The sequence below is a fragment of the Pseudophryne corroboree genome, unplaced genomic scaffold (genome assembly GCF_028390025.1).
Source record: "Pseudophryne corroboree isolate aPseCor3 unplaced genomic scaffold, aPseCor3.hap2 scaffold_90, whole genome shotgun sequence".
Lineage (NCBI taxonomy): Eukaryota > Metazoa > Chordata > Amphibia > Anura > Myobatrachidae > Pseudophryne > Pseudophryne corroboree.
In genome coordinates this window covers 906,832-921,086 of record NW_026970479.1, presented here as the reverse complement: position 1 = coordinate 921,086, position 14,255 = coordinate 906,832, and positions in this window count along the sequence as shown.

Sequence of the window (14,255 nt, the reverse complement as noted above, 5' to 3'; positions counted from 1 at the left end):
GATGCATCCTCATTTCAATATCTACGGAAATAATACAGGTTGACACCAGGAAACATTAACGCCACTGCATCTTTGCTGTTTTCTCATGTGGAAGTCTGTTTAATGTGAAAACAAGGTGATATCTAATTAGCACACAGGTAAGGAATTAAGAAAATCTTTATTTAAGGGTGAAGATGTTTCTCACAAAATCGTTGCCCCAATGCATCATTGAAATTCAAGCTGGAAAGATGATTTTAATATATCACTTGTACATTTTGTATTGCTCTTCTGGTGACAATGTAGTTTGTTTTTGTCAATTACCATTTTAATAATCGGGTAAAGAAAATTAATTGGATTTTTGAAAGAAAACAATACTGTCAATATACTATTAAAACAAATTAAAATGGTAAAAGTTATTGTACTTTAAGTAAAAATAAAAGAGCAAAAATGTCAATCCCAGTTTTGGATTACTTTAATTAACAAAAAAAATGCATATAGCAGAGGATAGTTTCAATCTGCCTACCTCTGGGTTATGGACCCAGCATGCTTCCATTACAGTACTCTGCTGCACATGTAAGTGCAAGAGATCCTGAAGCACTCACTCATCATGGGAAAGTACCAATGTGTTTCTTCATTGGTTGATGGAAGAAACATCTTACAAAAACTCTCCAGATTATTGACTATTTAAAGTTTTTATAGGAAACGTTCTAGATGAATGCTTATTAGCCTTTGTCAGTATGTACTTTTGAAAAGTATCGCTGTGGCGCAATCAGTTAGTGTGTACGGCAATTAACCAAAAGGTTGGTGGTTCAATCCCACCCAGGGACGTAATTGACCTTGTTATCAGATTTTGTTGATCTTTAAGTAGACAAGTCAAAATTTCAAAAACCCCTGTTATGGTGTAGGGTACCTGGCCTTCTCTGATGTAATCAGAGTTAGATTTGATTCAGTGATTTTATAAAAATAGCTAGGAAGCACAATTTAGCAGTGGGTTGCAGAGAAAAAGAAATATGCTGGCAAAAAAATCCAATTGAGTGATTAAACAGCTCTTCATTTTCTGGCTTTATTTTTATGCTAACAAATTTGTTCTCTGAAAAGTGTCCACAAAGCCAAGTATCTGATTAACATCTTTGTAGGGATGGTTTTTCACCTATTACTAAATTAAACTTGCTTAATTGGAAAGGCAGCAAGATGCATCCTCATTTCAATATCTACTGAAATAATACAGGTTGACACCAGGAAACATCAACGCCACTGCATCCTTGCTGCTTTCTCATGTGGAAGTCTGTTTAATGTGAAATCAAGGAGATATCTAATTAGCACACAGGTAAGGAATTAAGAAAATCTTTATTTAAGGGTGAAGATGTTTCTCACAAAATCGTTGCCCCAATGCATCATTGAAATTCAAGCTGGAAAGATGATTTTAATATATCACTTGTACATTTTGTATTGCTCTTCTGGTGACAATGTAGTTTGCTTTTGTCAATTACCATTTTAATAATCGGGTAAAGAAAATTAATTGGATTTTTGAAAGATAACAATACTGTCAATATACTATTAAAACAAATTAAAATGGTAAAAGTTATTGTACTTTAAGTAAAAATAAAAGAGCAAAAATATCAATCCCAGTTTTGGATTACTTTAATTAACAAAAAAAAATGCATATAGCAGAGGATAGTTTCAATCTGCCTACCTCTGGGTTATGGACCCAGCATGCTTCCATTACAGTACTCTGCTGCACATGTAAGTGCAAGAGATCCTGAAGCACTCACTCATCATGGGAAAGTACCAATGTGTTTCTTCATTGGTTGATGGAAGAAACATCTTACAAAAACTCTCCACATTATTGACTTTTTAAAATGTTTCTAGGAATCGTTCTAGATGAATGCTTATTAGCCTTTGTCAGTAACTACTTTTGCAAAGTGTCGCTGTGGCGCAATCAGTTAGTGTGTAAGGCTATTAACCAAAAGGTTGGTGGTTCAATTCCACCCAGGGACTTAATTGACCTTGTTATCAGATTTTGGTGATCTTTAAGTAGACAAGTCAAAATTTCAAACCCCCTGTTATGGTGTAGGGTACCTGGCCTTCTCTGATGTAATCAGAGTTAGATTTGATTCAGTGATTTTATAAAAACAGCTAGGAAGCACAATTTAGCAGTGGGTTGCAGAGAAAAAGAAATATGCTTGCAGAAAAATCCAATTGAGTGATTAAACAGCTCTTCATTTTCTGGCTTTATTTTTATGCTAACTAATTTGTTCTCTGAAAAGTGTCCACAAAGCCAAGTATCTGATTAACATATTTGTAGGGATGGTTTTTCACCTATTACTAAATTAAACTTGCTTCATTGGAAAGGCAGCAAGATGCATCCTCATTTCAATATCTACTGAAATAATACAGGTTGACACCAGGAAACATTAACGCCACTGCATCCTTGCTGCTTTCTCATGTGGAAGTCTGTTTAATGTGAAAACAAGGTGATATCTAATTAGCACACAGGTAAGGAATTAAGAAAATCTTTATTTAAGGGTGAAGATGTTTCTCACAAAATTGTTGCCCCAATACATCATTGAAATTCAAGCTGGAAAGATGATTTTAATATATCACTTGTACATTTTGTATTGCTCTTCTGGTGACAATGTAGTTTGTTTTTGTCAATTACCATTTTAATAATAGGGTAAAGAAAATTAAGTGGATTTTTGAAAGAAAACAATACTGTCAATATACTATTAAAACAAATTAAAATGGTAAAAGTTATTGTACTTTAAGTAAAAATAAAAGCTAAAATATCAATCCCAGTTTTGGATTACTTTAATGAACAAAAAAAAAATGCATATAGCAAAGGATAGTTTCAATCTGCCTACCTCTGGGTTATGGGCCCAGCATGCTTCCATTGCAGTACTCTGCTGCACATGTAAGTGCAAGAGATCCTGAAGCACTCACTCATCATGCGAAAGTACCAATGTGTTTCTTCATTGGTTGCTGGAAGAAACATCTTACAAAAACTCTCCAGATTATTGACTTTTTAAAGTTTTTCTAGGAAACGTTCTAGATGAATGCTTATTAGTCTTTGTCAGTATATAGTTTTTGCAAAGTGTCTCTGTGGCGCAATCGGTTAGTGTGTTCAGCTATTAATCAAAAGGTTGGTGGTTCAATCCCACCCAGGGACGTAATTGACCTTGTGATCAGATTTTGGTGATATTTAAGTAGACAAGTCAAAATTGCAAACCCCCTCTTATGGTGTAGGGTACCTGGCCTTCTCTGATGTAATCAGAGTTAGATTTGATTAAGTGATTTTATAAAAAAACAGCTAGGAAGCACAATTTAGCAGTGGGTTGCAGAGAAAAAGAAAAATGCTGGCAGAAAAATCCAATTGAGTGATTAAACAGCTCTTCATTTTCTGGCTTTATTTTTATGATAACAAATTTGTTCTCTGAAAAGTGTCCACAAAGCCAAGTATCTGATTAACATCTTTGTAGGGATGGTTTTTCACCTATTACTAAATTAAACTTGCTTCATTGGAAAGGCAGCAAGATGCATCCTCATTTCAATATCTACGGAAATAATACAGGTTGACACCAGGAAACATTAACGCCACTGCATCTTTGCTGTTTTCTCATGTGGAAGTCTGTTTAATGTGAAAACAAGGTGATATCTAATTAGCACACAGGTAAGGAATTAAGAAAATCTTTATTTAAGGGTGAAGATGTTTCTCACAAAATCGTTGCCCCAATGCATCATTGAAATTCAAGCTGGAAAGATGATTTTAATATATCACTTGTACATTTTGTATTGCTCTTCTGGTGACAATGTAGTTTGTTTTTGTCAATTACCATTTTAATAATCGGGTAAAGAAAATTAAGTGGATTTTTGAAAGAAAACAATACTGTCAATTATAAGGGCACGGTCGTGCCCTTATATTAAGGCTGAATCGAACAAACGGAATTCTCCCATAGGGAACTTCTGAGATGGGGGCATGGTGTTTGAGGGGCTACACCTCAAAACTGATTGGACGTACTGAGCTGAAATTTGGCATGGACGCGTAGAATCGTCACCCGCTGCTGCAGGACAAATTTCAGGGCAAAATAATAAAAAATGAGGAATTGGGAGTAAGCTAAAGTTCCAACTGTCAGTTTTTTTCTGCCACTCCCTCTGTGGCTTTTTGACAACGTTTTCCCATAGAGTGAATGAAGATTTTTTTGGGAAGGCATAACTCAGGATAGAGGACGAATTAAGACTTGGGGTTTGTTTTACTAGATAGAGTATGCCCCAGTGTAGTGCCTTTTGGGGTTGTGGTTTTTCAGAAAGTTATAGGGTTTTTTTAATTAAGAGAAATATGCCCCATTATAGAGATAGGGCATTTCAATTTGTTGCGCCTGCGCAGTGACCGCCAGCAGGGGGTGTACAGAGAGTAGCTCTGGCAGTTGGGCACGAGGAGACAGAGCGGGAAGGAGTCACGTGGAGCTGCAGGAGGACAGCCAGCGGTTCCCGGCGTGTGAGTTCATTGAGGTCCATGAAGCGGGAGGAGATCGTAGCACTGGGTGAGTTCTGTCAGGCAGCCCACTGCTGTGTACCCAGCTTCCACTTCTCCCCCGCGTGTCCGGCCACCCTCCCCTCCCGCCCGCCCGGCCACCCTCCCCTCCCGCCCGCCCGCCCGCTCGCTCGCCCGCTGTGTGCCCGGCCGCCCGCCGGACCTTCCCTGGTGGCTGCCTGCGTCTCCTCCCCGCGTCTGTGGTGCGGCTGGCAGTAGGAGGCGCCTCGGGCAGCTGTGTCCGGCCACTCCTCCCTCCTCCTCCTCCCGCTGTGTCCGGCCCTCCCTCCCTGCAGTATGCGGTATTTATCAAGGTCTCTATGGTCACCAGTCACCCCCCCTCCCCCTCTTGCCCTCCCTGCTGTGTGTCCGTCTCCCTCCCCCCCCCTGCTGTGTGTCCATCGCCCCCCCCCTTGCCCTCCCTGCTGTGTGTCCCCCCCCCTCCTCCCTGCAGTGTGTTCCCCCCCGCGCCCTCCCTGCTGTGTGTCCGGCCACCCTCCCCTCCTCCCGCTGTGTCCGGCCACCCTCCCCTCCTCCCGCTGTGTCCGGCCACCCTCCCCTCCTCCCGCTGTGTCCGCCCCCCCCCTCCCGCTGTGTCCGGCCACCCCCCCCTCTCGCTGTGTCCGTCCACCCCCCCTCCCGCTGTGTCCGGCCACCCCCCCCCTCCCGCTGTGTCCGGCCACCCCCCTCCTCCCGCTGTGTCCGGCCACCCCCCCTCCTCCCGCTGTGTCCGGCCACCCCCCTCCTCCCGCTGTGTCCGGCCACCCCCCCTCCTCCCGCTGTGTCCGGCCACCCCCCCTCCTCCTCTCTGCTGTGTGTCCGTTCTCCCCCCGCCCTCCCTGCTGTGTGTCCGTCCCCCCCCCGCCCTCCCTGCTGTCCGTCCCCCCCCCGCCCTCCCTGCTGTCCGTCCCCCCCGCCCTCCCTGCAGCGCCTGACACACGCACACGCAGCGCCTGACACACACGCACACACGCAGCACCTGACACACACACACAGACGCAGCACCTGACACTCACACGGACCTGACACACACGCACACACTCACACGCAGCGCCTTACACACACAGACACGCAGCGCCTGACACACACAGACACGCAACGCCTGACACACACACACTCACGCACCTGACACACACACTCACGCACCTGACACACACACACACACTCACGCACCTGACACACACACACTCACGCACCTGACACACGCACACTCACGCACCTGACACACGCACACGGCACGCAGCACCTGACACACACACACAGCACCTGACACACACACACGCAGCACCTGACACACAGACATGCAGCGCCTGACACACACACGCAGACACGCAGCACCTGACACACACACACACACACGCAGCACCTGACACACACACGCAGACACGCAGCACCTGACACACACACGCAGACACGCAGCACCTGACACACACACGCAGACACGCAGCACCTGACACACACACGCAGACACGCAGCACCTGACACAGACACGCAGCACCTGACACACACACACATACGCAGCACCTGACACACACACACACACAGCACCTGACACACACACACACACATGCAGCACCTGACACAGACATGCAGCGCCTGACACACACGCAGACATGCAGCACCTGACACACACATGCAGCACCTGACAGACACACACACACACATGCAGCACCTGACACACCCACACACACAGACATGCAGCACCTGACACACCCACACACACACGCAGCACCTGACACACATACATACATACATGTGGCATTTAACGCACACACGCACAGCACCTGACACACAATCATATACACTCAGAGCACCTAACACACACATACACTCGCAGCACCTCACACACACTCGTATACACACGCAGCACCTGCCACTCACACATATATACACATGTAGCACCTGCCACTCCCACATACATGAACAGCACCTAACACACACATATATACATGCAGCACCTGACACACACATACACGTGCAGCACCTGACAGTCACACACATACAGATGCGACACAAACACATACACGCTCAACACCTGACACCCACGTGGCAGCTGACGCATACAAATGCAGCACCTGAGATACACACATATACACGTGCAGCACCTGAGACACACACATACACGTACAGCACATGACACACACACACATGTATGTACACGCGCGGCTCCAGGCACACACATACGTACGTACACACGCGGAATTTAACACACACACACACACACATACACGTGCGGCACCTGACACACATGTACGAACACGCGCGGCTCCTGACACACACACACACACGCGTGGCTCCTGACACACACACACACATGTACGAACACGCGCGGCTCCTGACACACACACGTATGTACGTATACGCACGGCACCTGACACCTACACGTATGTACGTATACGCACGGCTCCTGACACCCACACGCATGTACACGCGCGGCTCCTGGCACACACACACACGTACGTACACGCGCGGCACCTGACACACGCCTGTACGTACACACATGCACAGCACCTGACATACACACATGTAGGTACGCGCCACCTGACACACACACACACGTACACGCACGACACTTGACACACACGTACGTACACGCACGGCACTGACACGTATGTACGGGCACGGCACCTGACACTCACGTACATACTAGTGATGAGTGGGTTCGGTTCGTCGGAATCCGAACCCCCCGAACTTCACCCATTTTACACGGGTCCGAGGCAGGTTCGAACCTTCCCGCCTTGCTCGGCTAGCCCGAGCGCGCACGAACGTCATCATCCCGCTGTCGGATTCTCGCGAGATTCGGATGTCTGCATTCGTGGAAAGGGATCCCATGTGTAAACATGGGACCCCTTTCAGTCCGTCTGGTCCGGGTGTTCGGTTTGTTGTTTTGCCAAGTATGTGGATTTAATCTGGAACCTGGATCAGGTGAGTATAATTATCTTTTATTTTCAGGTACCCGTGGATTCTACTTGGAGAAGAGGACCGACTGCTTCATGTCAACATAGGTAAGTATGGGTGTGTCGGCAGGTGGGAAATAAAGTTATATTTTTACGGTGTCTGTGTCCTGTTTTTATTTGGGTATTTTTTCCCCAGTAGAACTACAGGTACCAGCGGGCCCGTTTTTCTCCTGCATGCTGGTACTTGTGGTTCTCCAAGTACCAGCTTGCGGGGGAGGCTTGCTGGGACTTGTAGTACTACTAGAAAAAACAATATTATTTAAATTTTCTCAAGGCTATCAGCCTCCCATCCGCAGCCCTTGGATGGGGGGGACAGCCTCAGGCTTCACCCCTGGCCCTTGGGTGGCTGGGGGTCCCCACTCCCCAAGGGTACCCCGGCCAGGGGTGACTAGTTGGATATTTAATGCCACGGCCGCAGGGCACTGTATAAAAGTGACCCCCGGCTGTGGCATTATCTGTCCAGCTAGTGGAGCCCGATGCTGGTGTAAAAAATACGGGGGACCCCTACTCTTTTTGTTCCCCGTATTTTTTGCACCAGCACCAGGCACAGAGCCCGGTGCTGGTTTTAAAAATACGGGGGATCCCCTGTCCGTTTTCCCCCCAGATTTTTAGAACCAGGACCGGCTCGAAGAGCCCGAGGCTGGTTATGCTTTGGAGGGGGGACCCACGCAATTTTTTTTTCGGGTTTTTCACATTCCATTTAAAAAATAAATAATATTTTAAAAAATATATAAATAATACTTGTGCCTCCAAAAAAGACAAACCAAGTACCTAATCCCTTCTAATATAAATAGATATGCTATTACCAAAAAAAAAAAACTGCAAAAAAAACATGTTTTTAAATTTTTTTTATTAGATTCCGCCAGCAAAGTGTGGCGGATTGAAAATGACGAATTTACTGTTTAAAAGCACTGTTGTCGAATTTACAAACTTCAATTGAATATACTTTTGTCGAATTGCCGCATTTGTACCATTGCAGAAAAGTCGAATTTGTCAAATGTCGAATTTTAAAGTCGAATTTTGAAAGCCTGTAAGAATAGGCTCCGTCCCCTTCTACCCCTGTACCTTGCTCTCTCCTGTCTGTGCTCTCTCCCGTCTGTAGGACTAGGCCCCGCCCCCTTCTTACCCTCCTGTGACTGCTCTCTCCTGACAAGTGGACCAGGCCTGCCCCCTACACGCTGCTGGTGTCTTCATTGTTACTTGGTCTGGAGCTCCGTTGGGGAGAGAACTCACGTGAGCTCATTAAGAATGAGGAACTGGGATGTTTTAATTTTATTGTGAGTAGTGTAGTGTGGTGATGTAGTATGTTGTATGGGGGGTATAGTGTAATTATGAAGTGCAGCATATGGGAGGGCTGTAGCATAGTGATGTAGTGTGGCATATGGGTGGTGGTAGCGCATAGGCGTGCGTACAGGGGGTGCCTGGTGCGCACAGGCACTCCCTCATGTCCAGCACCGCTGCACGCCACGCTTGCTGTAGCACAGTGATCGCTGAGTGTGTGATCGGTGGAGCCTAGCCTGCAGCTCATTTCCGTACCTCCCACCACCGCTGCACCCGACCCCCCCTCTGCCTGCTGCTAATACTATGCTGAGTGCATTCGTCGGCGGCCTCACTGGGGGGACTGGCGTCACCTTGCAATGTGACATGGTGATGTCCGCCCATGCTCTCCTCCCGCCCACCTGTGCTTTCCTCCTGCTGCGGTCTCTCAGTCCTAGTGTGCCGCGGCCGCCACACCACTGGCAGTGTTCCTCTAGGAGGGACTGGGAGCTGCTGGCAGACACATTCTGCTGAGACTTACTTGTCAGTGCGGGTTCCGGACGGCAGGCGGCGGGTGGGAGGGCAGACGGGGAGCAGGTGTCACAAGGAGTGTGTGGGTAACTAATTCACAATACTTCCGCTCAACGTGGCACTGCTGGTCCTTCATCTCCCATGTCTCTTCACCAGGTGGCGGGCGGCCCGGAAATTAAGTGATGTGTTGTGCAGCAGTCAGTGTGAAGTGACTGTGAGTAACACTGGTGGTGCTGATGATGCTGCTGCAGAATCTGGAAGCAATTAATTCATAAATATAATGTACTCTATCAGTGTTTCTCTGACGTCCTAGTGGATGCTGGGAACTCCGTAAGGACCATGGGGATTAGCGGCTCCGCTGGAGACTGGGCACAAAAGTAAAGCTTTAGGACTACCTGGTGTGCACTGGCTCCTCCCCCTATGACAATCCTCCAAGCCTCAGTTAGATTTTTGTGCCCGGCCGAGAAGGGTGCACACTAGGGGCTCTCCTGAGCTTCTTAGTGAAAGTTTAGTTTTAGGTTTTTTATTTTCAGTGAGACCTGCTGGCAACAGGCTCACTGCATCGAGGGACTAAGGGGAGAAGAAGCGAACTCACCTGCGTGCAGAGTGGATTGGGCTTCTTAGGCTACTGGACACCATTAGCTCCAGAGGGACCGAACACAGGCCCAGCCTCGGAGCTCGGTCCCAGAGCCGCGCCGCCGGCCCCCTTACAGAGCCAGAAGCAAGAAGAGGTCCGGAAAATCGGCGGCAGAAGACATCCTGTCTTCACCAAGGTAGCGCACAGCACTGCAGCTGTGCGCCATTGCTCCTCAACACACTTCACACTTCGGTCACTGAGGGTGCAGGGCGCTAGGGGGGGGCGCCCTGAGCAGCAATAGAAACACCTTGGCTGGCGAAAATACATCACATATAGCCCCCAGGGCTATATGGATGAATTTTAACCCCTGCCAGATTCCACAGAAAAACGGGAGAAAAGGCCGCCGAGAAGGGGGCGGAGCCTATCTCCTCAGCACACTGGCGCCATTTTCTCTCACAGCTCCGTTGGAGGGAAGCTCCCTGGCTCTCCCCTGCAGTTACTACACTACAGAAAGGGGTTAAAAAAGAGAGGGGGGCACTAATTAGGCGTAGTATAACAATACAGCAGCTATAAGGGGAAAAACACTTATATAAGGTTATCCCTGTATATATATTATTAGCGCTCTGGTGTGTGCTGGCATACTCTCCCTCTGTCTCCCCAAAGGGCTAGTGGGGTCCTGTCCTCTATCAGAGCATTCACTGTGTGTGTGCTGTGTGTCGGTACGATTGTGTCGACATGTATGAGGAGGAAAATGGTGTGGAGGCGGAGCAATTGCCTGTAATGGAGTTGTCACCCCCTAGGGAGTCGACACCTGAGTGGCTGAGCTTATGGAAGGAATTACGTGACAGTGTCAGCTCTTTACAAAGGATTGATGACATGAGACAGCCGGCTACTCAGCCTGTGCCTGTCCAGGTGTCTCAAAAGCCATCAGGGGCTCTAAAACGCCCGTTACCGCAGATGGCAGATACAGACGCCGACACGGATACTGATTCCAGTGTCGACGATTAAGAGACGAATGTGACTTCCAGTAGGGCCACACGTTACATGATTGAGGCTATGGAAAATGTTTTTACACATTTCTGATAATACCAGTACCACTAAAAAGGGTATTATGTTGGGTGAGAAAAAACTGCCTGTAGTTTTTCCTGCATCTGAGGAATTAAATGAAGTGTGTGATGATGCGTGGGTTTCCCCCGATAAAAACTGTTAATTCCTAAAAAGTTATTAGCATCATACCCCTTCCCGCCAGAGGATAGGGCACATTGGGAAACACCCCCTAGGGTGAATAAAGCGCTCACACGCTTGTCTAAACAGGTGGCACTACCGTCCCCGGATACGGCCGCCCTTAAGGAACCTGCTGACAGAAAGCAGTAAAATATCCTAAAATGTATATACACTCACACGGGTGTGATACTGCGACCAGCAATCGCCTCAGCCTGGATGTGCAGTGCTGGGGTGGCTTGGTCGGATTCCCTGACTGACAATATTGATACCCTAGATAGGGACAGTATATTACTGACTATAGAGCATTTAAAAGATGCTTTCTATATATGCGTGATGCACAGAGGGATATTTGCCGACTGGCATCAAGAGTAAGTGCGCTGTCCATTTCTGCCAGAAGAGGGTTATGGACAAGACAGTGGTCAGGTGATGCTGATTCCAAAAGGCATATGGAAGTATCACCTTATAAAAGGTAGGAGTTATTTGGGGTAGGTCTAACAGACCTGGTGGCCACGGCAACAGCTGGGAAATCCACATTTTTACCCCAGGTAGCCTCTCAACATAAGAAGACGCCGTATTATCAGGCGCAGTCCTTTGGGCCCCATAAGGGCAAGCGGGCAAAAGGCTCCTCATTTCTGCCCCGAGGCAGAGGGAGAGGAAAAAGGCTGCAGCAAACAGCCAGTTCCCAGGAACAGAAACGGTGTGGGCCCGTCTCATAAATTTCAGCGTGCAGTGGGCTCACTCACAGGTGGACCCCTGGATCCTTCAGGTGGTATCTCAGGGGTACAAATTGGAATTCGAGACGTCTCCCCTTCGCCGTTTTCCTAAAGTCTGCTTTACCGACGTCTCCCTCCGACAGGGAGGCGGTATGGGAAGCCATTCACAAGCTGTATTCCCAGCAGGTGATAATCAAGGTACCCCTCCTACAACAGGGAAAGGGGTATTATTCCACGCTGTTTGTGGTACCGAAGCCGGACGGCTCGGTGAGACCTAATTTAAATCTGAAATCCTTGAACACTTACATACAAAGGTTCAAATTCAAGATGGAGTCACTCAGAGCGGTGATGGCAAACCGGGAAGAAGGGGATTATATGGTGTCTCTGGACATCAAGGATGCTTATCTCCATGTCCCAAATTACCCTTCTCACCAAGGGTACCTCAGGTTTGTGGTACAGAACTGTCACTATCAGTTTCAGACGCTGCCGTTTGGTTTGTCCACGGCACCCCGGGTCTTTACCAAAGTAATGGCCGAAATGATGATACTCCTTCGAAGGAAGGGAGTTTTTTTTTTTTTTTAAATATATTTATTGAAGAGTTTTCAAGCACATACATGTAAATACATAAAATGTAAGATGAAATGTACATACAACAAATGAGTAATACGTATTAGGTCTGAGAAATATGCGCATGGAGGGGGGGAAACACATAAGGGTAACTGAGATGGGAGGGGGGGGGCGGGGAGATGAGACCAGCAGAGAGTGAGTATTAGGGCCTGCCCATAACACTCTTAACCACACCATGTTACTAGTGCCATTAAAGATAATAAATAATAGATAAAAGAAATAAAGATATAATGATATGCAACTTTTAAAGGTAGCCAGGTATAACAGTGTACTTAAACCTTAATAAATGATTCATAAGCTAGTATAGAGCAGTCCAAGGTTTCCAAGATATGACGTTTAGTAGGTACTGCCAGCGATTCTATGAGTGGGCTCCATTTGCGACAAAACTTTCGCGTATTGTAAGATGGAGATGATAAAACCGATTTTCTATCATAAAACAATAACTGTAAAAGCTTCTGCTTGACTTCCGCGAGGGAAGGAGCAGAACGTTTGACCCACCTAATCAATATACATTTTTTCCCAAGCGTGAGGATCACACTGAGGAGCGGGATATGAACAGCCTTGATCTGCCAGTTTGTGAAGTTTAATGTGAGGCAGGCTAGCTTATCAGGTGTTAAGTTTATTAAAAATATACTATTGATATATGCAAAAAGTTTACACCAGAATTTTCTGATTTTTCTGCATTCCCAAACGCAATGTGCAAAAGAAGCAGAGGCTTTCCCACATTTAAGGCATTCACCAGATTCGGCATTTAACATATGTGATCGTTGTGCCGGTGTAATATAAGCCCTGTGCAAAAATCGCAGGTGGACTTCCTGGAAGTAAGCTGATGACAAAAATTTCAGTGATTTTTCGCAGGGTTGTGTAATGTCTGAAATGGAAACTAAATCAGGAATGTCACCTTTCCATTTCAACATTAAATTATCCCATTGCACAGTGGGTAGGCAGGATATCAAAATGGCATAGATATATTTTATCTTAAATGGACGCGACTGGGAGGAATGCAGGAGAGTTTCAATATCTTGGGATGCGGAGTTGACCTTAGAGGGAGATATTGCCTGGGTCGAGGCATCAAATGAAAGAACAAAGTGACGCACCTGGAAGTACATGTATAAGTGTCGAGGCGATAAATCGTATTTTTGACACAGCGCAGAGAAGGAGAGCAAAACTCCTCCTGGGTCAAACACCTTGTGAAAGGAATCAAGACCTTTTTCCTTCCAGAGGGAGTACGTGGCATTGTGGAGCGAGGGCGGGAAATTTGGGTTGCCCCACAACGGGATAAATTTAGAGAAATGAGGGTCTCGGTGACATTTTTTGCTTATGGCCAACCATGCATAGTAAGTGTCTTTGAATAGTATATGATTTTTTAATTGAGGCGGTATCTGGGAGTGATGCGTAAGTATTAGCGCACTAGGGGCGTATGGAGAGAATATTGCTAGGTCAAGATCGTAATCCACATAGTGGGATGTTGCATGGAGCCAATCGACAATATAGCGGAACTGGACAGATAAAGAATATGCTTGAATATCAGGGGCCGCAAAACCTCCTTTTGCTTTAGGGTATTTTAATTTCTGTCTGGCTATACGTGGTCTCTTACCTTGCCAAAGAAACTTAGAGAAAAGTGCTTCAAGCCTGAGGGTATCTTTACCAGTCAACGAAATAGGAAGCATTTGCATTAAGTAAAATAACTTGGGGAAGATGACGCTTTTTAACACTTCTAGCCTACCCATGAGGGATAATGGTAGATCCATCCAGGAATCTAATTTCAGGGCCAGGTTCTTTATGATAGGAGAGTAATTAATTTTGTAAAGATTAAGGAGATCTGAGCAAATGTTAATACCTAGATATTTAAAATGGGAAAG